The following is a 6,928-nucleotide window of genomic DNA, read 5'->3' as shown; positions in this document are numbered from 1 at the left end:
CATCAGGATGAGCCAAGCCAGTCTTACTGAAACTGAGATTGCAACAGCATCACATAGGCTTTCCCCTCCTATTTAAACACATTCTCCTATATCAATTAATACCCCTTATTACTCATAGTCCCATCAAGGTCTTACATGCTCCGGTTTTGTTTATCCAAATACATAGCAACAAATTGTCTTTGTTGAATGTCAATGTATGTGAAATATTTATGGCAATAGGAATAAATGAAAGGTTTACTATGCTCATACCTGTATGTAACTTCCCCCAAGTGTTGTTTTTTTTTAAAGATCTCTCACTTCCTGTATATGGGGCAGGAGTACTTTGCTTCTGCTGAGAAAAAAACAAGAGTATGTTGTAGACCGACAAGCCGCCAATAGACCAGAAATATTTTAAACATGTAAAATACATGACTGTTTAAACCTGTTTCCTTTTCTTTTTTCCAAATGAGATTTGTGTGTTTATTTGATTAATAAATTCAAGGTGAAGTTCTTAGCTGTGAGTGTGTGAATCTTTACAAGATAACTTCCCTTCTGAGCAACAAGAGAAATTTCTCCCTTTCTAGCCATGTATTTATGACATTTTTATTCCTCCCTGTCTCAAAATAGTACATGGTGATGGTCCCCAGTGTAGATCATAGCTAAATGGAACCTCCATGCCAAGACAGAGTATACCTCTGCCATATTCTGAGGATAATTAACAGGTGCTGGGATAGGGTTGAAGCTATCATCTTCATGATCTTGTGAGCTTTCCACAAGCATGCTGCTGTTGAAAACAGAACACTGGGTTGCATAAACTTTTCATCTGATCCAGCAAGGCAAGTTTTATATTCTCCTCTTACAAACAGTAACAGGAGCCAAGATTTTCATAGCTATGGCCCCATTTGATAAGGGAGTGTCGTATTTACTCTGTTGTGTAAGGAGGAATTTTGATCCTCGTGGGCCTGCTCACGGTAAGCTTGTTTAATCGCCTTGAATCGTTGATCTTACATAATCAGCCATCCTTTTTCATTCGGGTCAGTAGAAAACGCACGGTTCGGCAGCTAAAATAGCGCCTATTTCTAAGTGCTTCCAGCGTTTAAAAGTTTAACAGTGCAATCCTCTGCAGATTTACTCCGGTCTAAGCTCACTGATTTAGACTGTTTTTTCTCTGCATAGGATTGTCCTATTAAATAGCTGAGAATTCCGTTTTCATTCTGTGTGGCTGACTGCCTGAAACTATATAGCGACAGCACATGACTTTATTTCCTTGCATTTAGAAATCTTTCAGTATTTTCCTGGTGTTTTCGTTTAGCAACTCTGGCATACTATAATAGCTATTACCATGACTTTACTAGCTGAATAAGGATGTGTTCAAGCTAGGATGGCCATCTTTCCACCACACCCCTGGGAAGGGCTCATACCTGCAGTGGCAACATAAACAGGTGAGGCTTTCCCCATGACCATTTTTATACTGGAACGTGCAGTGCCCTCTTGAACTGCTGTACAGCTGTTAAAGTCATGGTAGTAAAAAAGGGGGGCACGCCTCTGAGTTTTGACAGATTTGGCAACCCATGAAAAGGCTCCACAGGTTGACCTGTTACCTTTATATAGTTCACATAGGTTGCGCACTAAGTGCATATGTACACTCCTGGCAACCATTAAAAAAAAACCTCTCCTAACTTGAACGTCACAACAGGCAAAGCCCATGCTCCTCATTTAGAAGGAGAAGAAGAGTTGGTTTTAATACCCTGCTTTTCTCTATCTTTAAGGAGTCTCAAAGTGGCTTACAATCATCTTCCTTTTGTAATGCCCAGATATAAGGGCTGGTATAAAATACTATGTACTCATATGCACACACATGGAAGCTTTGGGGAAGTTGGCATTCAGAAGCCTTTGAGCCAAGAAATCATACACTGTGCTTGGTACTGCCTCTCACCAGTAGAGAAAGCTGTCTCTGAATTACCTCTATCCTTAGGAATGTGTTTTCTACTTCCTAACTCAGGAGATCAAGCATTCGCTCAGTGAACGCCTTTGGGCAATATCTATAGGCTATGCTAATTAACGTGGAGTAGACACCTAACGTGTATTGGTGCTTTTGTATATCAATCTGCTTGTAAGCAGCTATGGGCCTGCCCCATTCAAATGCATAAATGATATTGACTTTCCTTTGTTCGTTGGTGAGTAACCCTGCATCTTATCTGTGGTTATTTCACCCCAGGTCTGTGTTTAGCTAAATAAAGAACTGTTGCTTTTAACTTAACCTCCTCCTTGTTGTCTATCATTGGACTCTATAAGACAACCAGGCACTTCACTTTCTCCCCCTCCCACAACAGGCACCTTGTGAGATAGCTGGCCCTGAGAGAGTTCTGAGAGAACTGTGACTAGCCCAAGGTCACCAAGCAGGCTTCATGTGGAGAAGGGGGGAAACAAACTCAGTTCACCAGATTAGAGCCTGCAGCTCATGTGGAGGAGTGTGGAATCAAACCCCGTTCTCCAGATTAGAGTCCACTGCTCTTAACCACTACACCATGCTGGCTCTTTATATTGCAGCTGTGGTCTATATATGGCTGACACTGCAAATCCCTCCCCACTCCCCAATGAGGAACAAGAATGAAAAAAAAGAAAAGAAATGGCTTAGAAAGAGAAGTTTAAATATGGTCTAAAACAGAAAGCTGGTAATGTTAAGATTGCTCTAGCTACCTGTTAACTCACCTTCTTACGAAGGAGGCTGAAGTTGGTTCCCAGTTACTTCAGCCTCCTTTCATACAGGGGTAAATTTAAGATTTAGGGAGAGAAGATTGCTTTTAGTTCCTTATTTTCCTTTGCTCAATAGTCCTTAGACATTCTTTTCAGTTACGTATATGCTTTCCCTTTTGTATAACCAATAACTGAAAAATACAAGTTAACTTTTCCTTCTTTTATGAAATTAGTACTATGGTCATCTGTCTACACCTATATAAAACCTTCACATAAAACTCTGCAAAGCCCCATGAGGGTCAGATGGAACAACATACATACCTTTCCCCATCTCTACAACTTTACATTGTGTGTTAAGTGCCGTCAAGTCGCTTCCGACTCATGGCGACCCTATGAATGAAAGTCCTCCAAAATGTCCTATCTTTGACAGCCTTGCTCAGATCTTGCAAATTGAAGGCTGTGGCTTCCTTTATTGAGTCAATCCATCTCTTGTTGGGTCTTCCTCTTTTCCTGCTGCCCTCTACTTTTCCTAACATGACGGTCTTTTCCAGTGACTCTTGTCGTCTCATGACGTGACCAAAATACGACAGCCTCAGTTTAGTCATTTTAGCTTTACATTGGGGGGGGAAATTTGTCTGTTAATTTCTACCTTGAGAAAAGCAGCAGTCCTGCTTATGAAGAGCCCTAATTCATATGAGTAGCAATCCAGCAAGCCAAGAGACGGTTGAGAATAAAGCCTCTCTCTCTTTAATCAAAGCTTTATTGAGCTTTTAATCTTCAGATAAATAAAAACCAAGTCCTCGTGGGATGTGTTCCTGGAGCATGCCAAATTAATATAGCTGTACACTAGTAGGTTCGGAGTGCTGGACTGTAACCAGAATTGTAGGATGCAGTATCATGGCCTCCAAAGATGGCATGGATCGTTATGGAAAATTGTGAAGTGTGAAATAGTGGTTTCCATAGAATTTTATCCGAGATTGCCAGAGCGTCCATGTCACTTTCGGGTTTACCATCAGCTGGCTGGCAGGCAGCCCAGTGGATCGGCGGGATTTTACCCGCCACCACCGGGCACTTGGCAACCCTAATCATAGGCCATTTTTGCATGGTCAATTTTGATGCTCGCTCAAAGCTCTTTTTTAAAATGCAACTTTAAAAATGCCTTTTCACAGTCCCGATGAAAAGGAGAAGTTCCACTCTCCCCACTCGCCTGCTCCTTTGTTCCTGTTTGCATAGCTATTAGCATATGCATAGCTAACGCTCCTCTGTTGTTTTGCATTGTTCCTTGAGGGAGATTCTTTGCCGGCAAACACCAAAGGTCGTGTTAAATGGCCTCTTTAGTAATGCGAAGCAGGTAAGCGCAGGCTTCGCAGTCACTTCCAGAACGACGGTTCAGCTTGCAAAATTCAAAAAAATATGCGGGGCAATTCAGCCTGGATCGCACTGCTAATTACCATGCAAAAATGGCCATAGACATGGTATAGTGGTTAAGAGCGGTGGACAATCGGGTTTGATTCCCCACTCCTCCACATGAGCGGAGGACTCTAATCTGGAGCACCGGATTTGTTTCCCCACTCCTACACATGAAGCCAGCTGGGTGACCTTGGGCTAGTCACAGTTCTCTATGAACTCTCACAGCCCCACCTACCTCACAAGGTGTAGGGAGAGGAAGGGAAGGCGGGTTGGTTCTCCTTAAAAGGTAGAGAAAGTCAGCGTATAAAAACCAGCTCTTCTTCTTCTGGGAACTCTGTGCTTCCCAGGCAATTCAGATCAGAACTCTGGCATTCATGGAAAGGGGGTCTTAGACCTCTCCCCTGGGCCATTTTCCTTAGCTGAAATGGTCCCGCAGTGAGGGTTGGCAGTCACAGCTGGCAGTCCCCTGGGAAGAATTGGGGGCAGAGATGGGTGCACTGGGGCACGTAGGCTTGCCAGCCCCTCGCTGAGAGGATGATTGCCCCATCTCTAGCTGGCGCTTCCCCACCACAGCTCAGCAGGCCAACTGGGGGTGGGTGGGAATGGTGGCAAACAGAGGGGAATGCAGGCAGCATCCTGACACCCTGCTGTCATTCCCCATGTACCCAGAAGTGACATCAGTGGATTGAGGGATATTGAGGATGCTCTGGCATTTAGGCCAACTGCACCATAGGTTTTGCCCAAATGCCAGAATGGACCCAGTGTCCCCCAGCAATGTGCTGATATAGGGTTGCCAGGTCCCTCTTCACCACCAGTGGGAGGTTTTTGGGGCAGAGCCTGAGGAGGGTGGGGTTTGGGGAGGGGAGGGACTTCAATGCCATAGAGTCCAATTGGCAAAGCGGCCATTTTCTGCAGGTGAACTGATCTCTATTGGCTGAAGATCACCTGTAATAGCAGGAGATCTCTAGCTAGCAGGGCTGTTGGAAAAAAAATAATTTGGTAAAGTTTGGCCTCGGCAAAATTCGGCCCTTTTAAATTCGGGCCATGCCGAAGTCCGAACTCCCCCGCTTCGGATCCCCGAAATTCAGGCGAGATCTGGAATTCAGAGCTGGTTTGACCCAACCCGCTACACATTTTTTTTAGTTTTACAGGACCCAACCCACCTGCAGTTGCAAGACAGAGTGGGATGGGTGAAGGTAGGTATGGGGTTAGGGTTGCCAACCTCCAGGTTCTAGCTGGAGATCTCCTGCTATTACAACAGATCTCCAGCCAATAGAGATCAGTTCCCCTGGAGAAAATGGCCCCTTTGGCAATTGGACTCTATGGCATTGAAGTCCCTCTCCTCCCCAAACCCCACCCTCCTCAGGCTCCGCCCCCAAAACCTCCCACCTGTGGTGGTGAAGAGGGACCTGGCAGCTCTAAATGGGGTGGGGAACAAAGCTTCAGATAACAAAGTCAAGTTTTTTTATTAAAGATTTTTAACAACATCAATATTGTACTCACCTGCACACGACTGGCGAAGCCACTTACACAAAGCATGCAAGAGCATTTGTGGGGAAGGAAAATAATGAGAGAAAACACCTCCAGCCAAACTTAACTTGATTGGAAAACAAAGCATTTTCTTTTAGCACTATCTGGTTGCTTTCTCAGGTCAGCTCTCTGCCTTTCTCAGAGCAGACAAGTTCTCAAGCACAGATTTCTCTCTTTCCAGGTGCTCTGACAACATCCTTATTTCAGTTCTTGCTCCTTGGCCTCTGGCTGTTTTTTCTATAGCTTATTCCTGGTACTCTCATCAAACATGACCAGTTGGGGGAGGGGGGGCTTCCCTACACCACTTCAGTTCTCACCAAAAAAATCTATTTTTAAGTGTTCTTTCTCCACCCACCCACCCTGAGAGTCCTTCTTTTTGGGGGGTTTCTGTTTCCTAGGCTGACCATATGAACTCTGCCTGAAATGGATCAAAACCATTGTTCTCCCCAAAGGCAACCATTTTAAACATTAAATATAACAAGAACCAAATGGTGGAAACAGTTCTATTCCTTTGCAATCTTACTGCACTATTTTTATGCTGCCTTGGCTTTTTACAGTTCTGCCCATGGGACTGGGTCCACTTGCTCTCCAGTATAACTCGGGTCCCATTTGTACTGTGACTGGGACTTTCATCCTTCCCTGTGATTTGCAGTCTGCAGCCCAGACGTGAATATAAGTGCAGGAAAATGTATTGTACACTGTATTGTAGAAACCTTTCTTTGTCATTCTCGCCTCTTTGATTGTTCTGCCTTCTCATGGACCGTTAGACCCCCGTTGGGCATTGTAATCTTTCTTCCATTCATTCCTGTATTCAGACTTGTTCATCTCCCATTTGAATAGTGCTGAATTTTCCCCTCCTACTGTTGTCAAATGGAATGATGCTCAGTCTAGGCTTAGCTTTGCTGATTGCCTTCAGGACACAGTGCTGTTTGAACCTGTGCATGTTTACTCTAAAGTAGTTCCCACCGATTTTAATGAGCAATACCACACACATTACAAATAGAGGATGCTGGAAAGAAGAGAGGAAGAGCACAACTCTCTATTTAACCTGCTTATATTCAAGGCAAATTCTGAGTCATTTAAGTTGCTCCATTGTGGAGCTGCGCCTGCAACAGATTGTATCCCTACGGGGAACCTAGTAACTTGTTGAAATTGTCTGTGCGACCATGTATATTGGAAATTTATTATCCTGATTTAGGAAGTTATGAAATGGAAACTTTGTATGTGGTTGCTTGCTTCATCCCGACGGGAGAATTGTATCGAGAGCTGTAAAAACTGTAATTTAAGTCAAGTTGGAATATTAACGTGGAAA

The sequence above is a fragment of the Euleptes europaea genome, chromosome 13 (genome assembly GCF_029931775.1).
Source record: "Euleptes europaea isolate rEulEur1 chromosome 13, rEulEur1.hap1, whole genome shotgun sequence".
Classification (NCBI taxonomy): Eukaryota; Metazoa; Chordata; class Lepidosauria; order Squamata; family Sphaerodactylidae; genus Euleptes; species Euleptes europaea.
Note: the sequence above shows the minus strand (reverse complement) of the source record.